Raw genomic sequence first — 10,600 nt, forward strand, 5'->3', positions numbered from 1 at the left:
TAAAAATCAACCATATGTATACATATATCCCCTCCCTTTTGAGTCTCGCTCCCACTCCCTGAACCCACCCCTCTAACTTATCAGAGCACCGAGCTGAGCTCTCTGCACTATATAGCAGCTTTCACTAGCTATCTATTGTACACATGGCAGTGTGTGTATATCGATGCTACTCTCTCAATTCGTCCCACTCTCTCTCCTTCCCCTGCTGTGTCCTCAAGTCCATTCTCAATGTCTGCATCTCTATTCCTGTCCTGCAAGTCGGTTTATCAGTCCCCAAAACAGTGGTTAGATGCTACAAAGTACCTGGAAATGCCTTAACCATATGCATGTTGTCAGGCCAAGGGCCTGGTGCATCTCTGTCAAGGGAGCACTAACCTTTTCTCCTTTCATATGACACCAAAACAGTGTTCTGGATGATGTTTCCCCAGCCTAATTTGGGCCTTCCCTGGTAGCTCAGTGTTTACCATCTGCCAGCGCAGGAGCCGCAAGAGACGTGGGTTCCATCCCTGAGTGGGGAAGATCCCCTGGAGGAGGAAATGGTAATCCACTCCAGTATTCTTGCCTGGGAAATATCATGAAGAGAAGAGCCTGGCAGGCTATAGTCCAGGAAGTCGCAAGAGTTGGACACGGCTTAGTGACTAAACAGCAACTTAATTCTACCCCAAGGTTATCCACTCCAGTAAACAGAACCATCATGCATTCAGTGGATCAGACGAAAGCATAAAAGTCCCATTTAACTGCTCTTTTCTTCCCGAATTTGATCCCACCTGCCAGAAAAATCCAGTGGATTCTGCCAGCCAAACTGTCAATCTGATCACTTATCCCTACCTCCACCACTAAATTAATCATCATTATCACTGACTGGCATATTTTAATAGCTTCCTAACTGCTCTCTTTCCTCCATATAGCTTTCCCCCCTCCGTACAGTTCAATCTCTATACAGAAGCAGAGTGATTCTTTGAAAATATAAATGAACATGTCCCACTTTTCCTCAAAACCCTACGACAGCATCCCTCTCTGCGTGTATATGTGCTCAGTCACTTCAGTCATGTCCGACTCTTTGAGACCCCATGGACCATAGCCCGCGAAGCTCCTCCATCTATGGAATTCTCCAGGCAAGAATACTGGAGTGGGTTGCCATTCCCTTCTCCAGGGGATCTGCCTGACCCAAGGATGGAGCCTAGGTCTCCTGCGTCTCCTGCATTGGTTGGTAGAGTCTTTACCACTGAGCCACCAGGGAAGCCTGACATCCCTCTACACAGGCTGAAATCCCAAGTCCTTGCCGTCTCTCATGCCATACTTTCTGTAAGATCATTCTCCAGAGTTTCTCTTATTTCTGCATGTCTTTGCATGTAAGGCACAAACTGCACTTTGTTCCAGGCTATATTTAAGGTGCTTGTATAGCAAAGAGCCTTAAAAGGTAAAGAGTGCCTCCCTGTGGAGCAAAGGGTAGGCAAACTTACTTCCCGTTATAAAAGATTTGGGTTCCGTGAACTCAGGGTTCTTCATCTATAACACAACCCATTGAATAAGTGTCACCTTTTTGGTGTTACCATATATAAATAGCACCAAAAAATGTTGCTGTCCTGGCTAATGGTAACTATCCTGTGTCTCTGCTTCAGGAGTATTATATCTTCAACTAGCATCCACCCAACTGTGGCAGACTAACTTAATATCTTGTAAAGTAAAGAAAATGTGACTCGTTAATTTTAAGTCCATAACCTAACCACCCAGTCCATAACCTAGCCACTCTACTCAAAGGCTTAAATTAAAGTGAGTAATAAAAGTGGATATACTACTATCAACTCTCCAGGGGTAAAAAGAGAATACAATAAATACTTGTATGCCAATAAGTTAGAACCTATATGAAACAGACAAATTCCTAGAAACACACCAATTGCTAAAGCTGATTCAAGAAGAGAAGAAATCTGAATACATCCAAGCAAGTAGAGGCACTGAGTCAAATCACAAACTTCCAACAAGAACAACAAAAATGTCAGACTCTTAAAGGAAATTTCAGTGTAAATCTTCAAAGCTGAAGTAGGCAAAAGATTCTTAAACATGACACCTACAGCAAAAGAGACCAGTGGATAAAAACAAAAAACAGACATCAAAATTAAAATTTTTATACAAAGAATGTTATCAAAAAAGTGTTATTTACAAATGGTATTTGACTGAAGTCTAGAATTAATGGGCAAAAGATTTGAATAAAATACATAATAGCCAATAAGCGTGTGAAAAATACTCAGAATCATTAGGCATCAGGGAGATTTTTTTAAAAAAGCAACACTGAGATAACACTCCATATACCCACTAGATGACTATAATTTTTAAAAGTTGCAAAATAAAACTTGTTGAAAGGATATATTGAAATTACAGTCCTAATGTAGGCAAAAATGTGTACTAGAATAGACACCTGAAAACAATTTCACATTTCTTCAAAAAATTAAACATAAAGTTATAATCCCACACGCACTATTCCCATGTATATACCTATATACCCAAAAGATTTAAAAACACAATGAGGTATCACCTGATACCCATCAGAACAGCTCATCAAAAAGCCTACAAACAATAAATACTGGAGAGGGTGTGAAGAAAAGGGAATCCTCCTACACTGTTGGTGGAAATATAAATTGGTGCAACCACTATGGAAAACACTATGGAGGTTTCTTAAAACACTAAAAATAGAGCTACCCTATGATCCTGCAATCCCACTCTTGGGCATATGCCTGGACCAAAGTCATAATTCAAAAAGACACATGCACTTCTAAGTTCGTATCAGCACTATGTACCCTAGCCAAGACCTGGAAAAGACCTAAATGTCTATCAGCAGAGGAATGGGTAAAGAAGATGTGGTACATATACACAATGGAATACTATTCAGCCATAAAAAGAACAAAATAATGACATTTGCAGCAACATGGATGGACCTAGAGATTATCATATCAAGTCAACTAGAGAAAGAAAAATATCATATGACATCATTTATATGTGGAATCTAAAAAGATACAGATGAACTTAGTCACAAAACAGAAGTGGAATCACAGACATTAAGAAAACAAACTATGGTTACCAAAGGGGAAACACTGGGCTGGGGTGGGATAACTTAAAAGGTTGGTATTAACATACAAACACTACTATATATAAAATAGCAAACCAGCAAGAACCAACTTATAGCACCTTCTATAACCTACCTTATAGAACTCTACTCACTATTTTATAATCATCTATACGGGGAAAGAATCTGAGAAAGAATGGGTATATGTATAACTGACTGACTTTTCTGTCTACCTGAAACTAACCACAACATTATAAATCAACTATATCACAATAAAAAATAAAACTTCAATTAAAAAATAGATGTTCATACAAGATAGTATATATGAATGTTCATAGTAGCATTACTGATAATAGTCAAACATTGGAAATAGTCTGTTATAGAAAAATAGACAATATGTTGTACATTTAGTGGAACGCTATACAGCCATGAAGAGGAATTAAGTAATGACACATGTTATAATGTGGAGGCTCCCCAAAGAACATTATGCTAAGTGACAGCAGATATAAAATCTATCTGCAGTATGATTTCATTAATATGGAGTGCTCAGTAGAATATGCAAATCTGAAGAGACTAGCAGTTGACAGGAGATGAGACCTGTGATTTCTTTTGAGGGTGATCAGATGTTCTAGAGTTAAAAAGTGATGTTTGTGTAATATTATAAATATAATAAAAAGCCAGCTTAATTAATATTATAATTTATTATATGTATTATTTATTTAAATAAAAACAAGAGTTACACGTATTCCCCATCTGATTCATATCAATGTATGACAAAACCCACTGAAATGTTGTGAAGTAATTAGCCTCCAACTAATAAAAAATAAATAAAAACAAGATAAAATAAAACTGTCACTTTTTAAAAGGATAAGACTTTCAATATACTATAAATATAAATAATTATAAATATAAGATTATATTTTACCCACAGAATCTAGCACAGTGCCCAGCATCTAGTATGTACACAAATATAAACTGATAAATAAATCAAAGATATCAAATCCAAAGAAACAGATTAATTTAGATCGAATTGTACACATACTGAAGTTCTACATGCAAAAAAATCAGTCCTAGGAGACTAGACAGGAAGAATCCAGTGGTGCACTAGTAAATGTTTGACAGCCAGTCTTCTCTAAGGGGAGAGCCTGGTTTGTAAGTACTCTCACCTTGGCTGGTCTCAAGCTACCTACCATCACTGAACATGGCACATGAGATTTGCACAACATTAGCTTTTGGGGGCTAAGACAAGCCAGCTCCAACACACCACGGGGAAAGCTCCAAGTCAAGGAGTAGAGAGAGAAGCATTGGTGAGCAGTGTTTAGAGAGCTTATTCCCTGGGACTAAGGCACTTCACTGTCTGCACAGTTATGAATTATAATGAAAAAATATTAGACTCCTACAAGCATGTACTATCCTTGATTAAGATGCGAGCACTTCCTCACAAAGAGCGGGTGGGAGGAAAAAGAACAGCCACTACCTTTGGTCACTGATCTTTGATCCACACAGGCACCTGCTGGCCAACACCTACAGACACAACACAGTCAATACAGATAAGAGCTCTGCTTTCAGAAACACAGACTCACTTGCAGAACACTGTGGAAGCAACTCAGGTCTCAGGGTACAAGTGAAATTTCTCTATTGTGTTTTAAACTAATTTTATACTGTCCATACTGAGCCAGAGGATTCAGCCTGCCTGTTCCACATCTGCCTGTTTATGGCTCCAAGTGGTTAGGCTTCCAGACGACCATCTGAAGTGACTTGGAGAAAGCAGTCTAAATGCCCATGTAACATCTTCTGAATGTGTTAAATTTATCAGAATTGTTAGTTTTAGAGGCTTCCCTGGTGGCTCAGTCTCGTAAAGGTTGCCAGAATCTATCAAACCTGAGCAGGGACCTCTCTGGCTCAGGGTGGAAGGGTAACCAATGTATCCCACACTTATTGAATGAATCAACGGTTTGCGATAGATTGGTCTGGGCAGTAGAAGCACAGTTCTAAGCACAGTATATGACATGCAACTTGTAAAGTGATTAAGATATCAATAATAAAAGCCCTCAGAGCCTCCAACACACACACACACACACACAGAACCTTGCTCAAGCATATTTATTATGAATTCAGTCCACTGGTGAGCATCAAGATAAAAGTTTCTAATATAGCACTCCCCCTGCAAAAAAAAAAAACCACTGTACAGGATACAAGCGTCTTCTCCCCATAGGCATCTCACCATCTCCTCCGCCTCCACACACAAGGAAAGGTGGAAACCAAAAGGAAGCTTTTCATAAATAACTCACATTTTTAGAAGACCTCAAGCGCTGTGGCAAAACTCTCTCCTCTAGTCATTAATGGACTAAACAAACTTGACAATGGGATAAGAAGGGAAGGACAATGACAAGCCAGAAGACATGTTAATTAATGGCATGCCTTTCTAAGGATGTATTGCTTTTCTGCATCACCATCTTAAATAATTGAGCAACCTCTGGAGCCTCTTTTTTTTAACAGCAACAATATTTAAAACAATTAGAATGAGCAGCTCTAGTCAGTGGAATGGTGTGAATATAGACTTTGAAGCCACAAATTAATAGTGTTTCAACCCCAGAGCTGCAACTAAGTGGATGGAATTTCATGACCCAACTGTGCAGAAAGACAAATCTTGCTTATCTATAAGTATTCAGAACCACAGTGTAGCAGAAAAGCAGGGGCTTAACTTCGACCAGCATGTCCCAATTAATGCTCTCACCAAAAAAAAAAAAAATTAGTATTCCTCAAAGATGACTTGGGTTAAAAAAAAAAGCTTGGAAAATACTCCATGCTGAATTTTCTTTTTAGAAATTGAGGGTATTAAGTCTGAGAGACTGTACAGAATTAAGGGTCTAACTCTGTTTATTCCATCATTAACCAAACTCATTTTTATAAGCATATGGCTATATCTAAAGATAGACTAGCACTTCTCAGAATACAGTTTAAAAAACTGTGGTATAAGACTTTGAGGCATTCACAGTAGCAGGTTTTTCTAACCCATCCAAAATGTACTTTAAATGTAGCTTCCCCATGTTTATGCCCAAGGGGATCCAGTAAAATACTCAACCAATGAGTAATCCCAATTCTCCAAAAAGGCTCATAGGAAATAAAGTGGCCACAGGGACAAATTTTAGTTATGCTTGTGTGTGTACCACGTGGGTGGTGACCACGGAAATGGCCCATCATAAAATGAAGAATCAGTGCAGTAATGTATAATCTTAACTGCTGTCACAGACTGGAATCAAACTTGCCAAACTTAAACTGCATTTTCATTTTTATTATATAGTATAATGTATATTTATGTATGTATATACACATAGGCACAGAAACATCTTTTTAACTGACCAATAATAATCATTTCCTAAGAAGTGGGCCACCCAAAAGCATACCATTCTAGTTAATTAAACAAAAACTTATTAGTTGCACCTAAGGGGTACTAAGGAGTATTAAGATGATGTGCGGTGCTTAACAGTATTAAGACAATGTGTAACAGGGAGATTTTTAAATTAAAACTCCTACCAAAAGTTAAGCTACTTGAAGAACACACATTTTTCTTTCTTTTACCTTTGTGTACTAAAATGAACACATGAGGATGAAGACATCACAGACAGGAGAGGACATCAGGTAAGAGGAGAGGTTTTGAGATCAGCTAAGCAGCAAAAGCTATTCTTGTAGTTTAACCAACAAAGTAAGCAACCATCACTTTACAAGAGTAAAACTCTGGAAAAGGCTGTACTCAAAACAAACAAATGCAAAAAATAAAGCAACTCATGTTTCTCCAAGTGTGGTCCATGAACCACATGCATTTAAACAATCTAGGCATATCTGTTAAAAACACAGCTATTCGGACCCCCTCCCAGACTTATTAAATCTGCATCTCTGCAGGTGGGGCCAGGAAGCTGAAATTGTTTTTGTTTTTTTTTTTTTTTTAATCAAGATCTCTAGGTAATTCCAAGGAACATCATCACTTGAGACTCACCAAACTACCGGGGAGGCAGTAATAAAAATCTACATCATCTTATGGAGCAGCATAGAGCAACAATGACCTCAGGCACAGAAATGGAACCCAAAGCTCAGACGAGGAGGAGAGAGGTATGGATTATATACAAGACAGCAGCAACTACGTTTTTTGCCACCTTAAGACATCTGAAGGCTTTTCATAAGGGAAATCTGAAGTTGATCAATATCCCTCACTACACGTGTGGGGGTGTTTATACACATATATATGAAATGTTAATTAAATGTGTACTATGCTAATGTTATAAAGAAAGAAAAATATAAAGCTGAGTGCCAAAGAATTGATGCTTTTGAACTGTGGTGTTGGAGAAGACTCTTGAGAGTCCCTTGGACTGCAAGGAGACCAAACCAGTCAATCCTGAAGGAAATCAGTCCTGAATATTCTTCGGAAGGACTGACGCTGAAGCTCCAATTCTTTGGCCACCTGATGTGAAGTACTGACTCCTTAAAAAAGACCCTGATGCTAGGAAAGATTGAAGGCAGGAGGAGAAGAGGACAACAGAGGACGAGATGGTTGGATGGCATCACTGACTCAATGGACATGAGTTTGAGCAAACTCCAGGAGTTGGTGATGGACAGGGAAGCCTGGTGTCCTGCAGTCCATGGGGTCGCAAAGAGTCAGACACAACTGAGAGACTGAACTGTGTGATGTAGATGCCTGACTGAAGGCCCCAATGAGAATGAAGAACTCTCTTTACCTCCTAGAATGGGCTTGCTGTGCAAAGGATGGGGGCAAACAGCAGTGTTGCCAGGTGCAAGCTGGAACTCAAAGAAGAGGGGTCAGAAGAGGCATAGGTCTCCCTGCAGAGAGGGGGGACCCGGACTAGTAGACCTGGGCTCACACAGGGCCAAACTAGAGGAATGCTCCCCTTCCCCTAAGACAAGTTGGAAAGCAGCCTTGCAAGTGGCAGCTAGTCAACCTGGGCTGGGCACCTGCATTTCAGGGAGGGCCAGGTGCTGGTACTTGGTGTGAAGCTGAGCTTCACTGCACCCCTTTCCTGTGCAGAGGAGAAGCTACCTGTTCAATGGAAAGCCAAGTTGAGGTGGAGGACCCCTCCCTGGGGTGAGCCTCTGTTCCCAGCTAACCCACGACTTGACATGCAAAAAGGTGACCATGCCTACTCCATCGGTCTCTCTCTCCAAAGGCAAAGTCCAATAAACTCACAGAATACTGACTAAACAAGAAAGAATCCTATCTCAAGGTTAGAGACCTGTTCAGTAGCATACACACCCGGGTTCACACACCCTCAACTCCTTTCATGATTTATCTTTATAGTATGTAATAACTTATCTTCCCCAGGGCTTCCCTAGTAGCTCAGCTGGTAAAGAATCCACCTGCAATGCAGGAGGCCCCAGGTCGATTCCTGGGTCTGGAAGACCCACTGGAGAAAGGATAGGCTACCCACACCAGTATCCTGGTGGCTCAGCTGATAAAGAATCTGCCTGCAATGCGGGGGCCTCTGGGTTCAATCTCTGGGTTGGAAAGATCCCCTGGAGAAGGGAACAGCTACCCACTCCATTATTCTGGCCTGGAGAATTCCATGGACTAGACTCCATGGGGTCACAAAGAGTCAGACACAACTCAGCGACCTTTTTATCTTTCCAAAATTTGCCACTTTTTTCCTGGGTTTTCAATAAGTTAGGTTGACTGCAAGGGCTAGACTTGGTTGTCCAAGTTTAAGATGTGGTGACAGTGTTCCTTCAACAGGAAAAAGAATGACCCCAAGGTCAGAAGACCAAAATGAGTCTTGTACACTACACTTCACTACACCCACCCTCAAGGCTGCAGGCAAATGACTGTGCCAGATCCTATCACTCAGTTTTCTCATCTGGAAATGGGGAGGATGGGGTGTGTGATAAGCATTAATTAATGTCTGTGAAGCATTTTTGAGATCCATTGATGAAAGGGACAGAGCATTATTTTTCTCAGCATGGGCAAACAAACACTTGGTACAAATCCAGCTAAATCATGCTGAGTTAATTACCTGTAAGACTTGAAACTGTTGCCTCAAATCTATGTTGCACTTTCTAGCCCTAGGCAGATTAGCACCTGTTGTGTCTTACTGTGAATCACCAAGAGAAGCAAGCAGACATATTGGGTCAAAGGGTCTGATTGCAGCTCATGTAGACTCCTGTTTGCCAGAGAGAATTCTTTGAGTAGCAACAATAACGAAAAAACAAAACACACATTTTTAACGTGTGATTCATTTGGAGTTATAAAGACAACCTTCAGCAACCAAGAGTAAGCCTACTAGTTCAAATAATGAGTGAAACTGAAGATGTCAAACTACAAAAAATACCTTATTTTACTTATCCCCTTTGGGAGATAAGTTAATAATTTCAAAACAGTATTATTAGGCTGTTAACTTAAAAACATTCCTTAGAAGTCCCAGACCAGCTAGCCATTTGATTCAACAAACACAACATCCCGAGTCAAGCTGACTTGTATTTCACTTCCTAAGAGAAACTAACGTGACATATTGCAACCTCTGAATAAGGCTGTTTAAATATTTTGTGAGCCAGTGGACAAGCAATACTTGAATTCAGGCAGTGAAAAGAAAACTCAGAACAAAAAGAAAAACAAGTCAGGGTAGAGGGACTAGAAGAGTAGCAGTTACCCTTCAGAACTTAAAGCAAGTAGCAAGCAGTTAACCTTCCAGCTAAACTTGGTTGAAGGCACAATTCGAGACTAAAATATTCAACCAAAAACACTTACCAGCTCAAGAACTTCAGTTTTGTTTTACAGAAGGTGAGCGGGTAGCTCTTCAAGTCCTTTTAGGGTCAGAGAAAGCTGGTTTTGACCTAAGATGATGGGAGAGAATGCTAGCAGAGAAAAGACCCAAGCGTTTTAGCAGAGGGAGAGGCATGGTTTGAAAGCCTGAAGAGCTGGATGCGAAATCAGCATCACCTGAAGCTTGTTAGAAATGCAGATTAACAATCCTCACTGGAAACTCTGGGCCTGGCAATGTGTGCAATGACAAGCCCTCTAGGTGATTCTGATCTGAAGTTTAAAATTTTTAAAAAATTCTTATTTTAACCTGCTGAAGTTTGGGCATCAGTAGTTAATAATTCCAAAATGGTATCACCCTGAATGTGATGGGCCCTACAATTGGTATAAGTCATGAGAAAGTTAATAAAGTGAGAAATGTAAGTCAAGCAAGCTGTTACCCATGAGTCTTGGCTACTCCCCCACCCCGGAGATTTATTTATTTTGCCTAGAGGAGTCTTAGTTGAGATGTTCATTGCGTCATGTGGGATCCGGGCAGCCCAACTGACACTCCAGTTGCGGTGGGCGGGGCCGCAGAGCTCAGGGATTCAGAGGTTGCGATGCTCCTCCGCAGTTGCCCTGCAGCATGTGGGATTTTAGTTCCCCAACCAGGGATCAACCTGCATTCCCTGTATTGCCAGGTGAATTCTTAACCACTGGACCGTAAGGGAAGTCCTGAGACTTTGCTTTCTTGACTAGGAGTGTTTAGCGCTCAGAATCTGTAGCAAATAAAGGCA

General features: G+C 40.4%; 1 non-coding gene across 1 annotated transcript; it reads right to left on the reverse strand.

Moving 5' to 3' along the window:
• Positions 1–273: 273 nt before the first annotated feature.
• LOC133063034 (U6atac minor spliceosomal RNA) lies at positions 274–397 on the reverse strand. The gene has a single exon (XR_009694343.1). It is a non-coding gene; the product is annotated as a U6atac minor spliceosomal RNA (small nuclear RNA).
• Between the last annotated feature and the right edge of the window lie 10,203 nt (positions 398–10,600).

This window comes from Dama dama, chromosome 9 (genome assembly GCF_033118175.1).
Source record: "Dama dama isolate Ldn47 chromosome 9, ASM3311817v1, whole genome shotgun sequence".
In the NCBI taxonomy this organism is placed as follows: domain Eukaryota; kingdom Metazoa; phylum Chordata; class Mammalia; order Artiodactyla; family Cervidae; genus Dama; species Dama dama.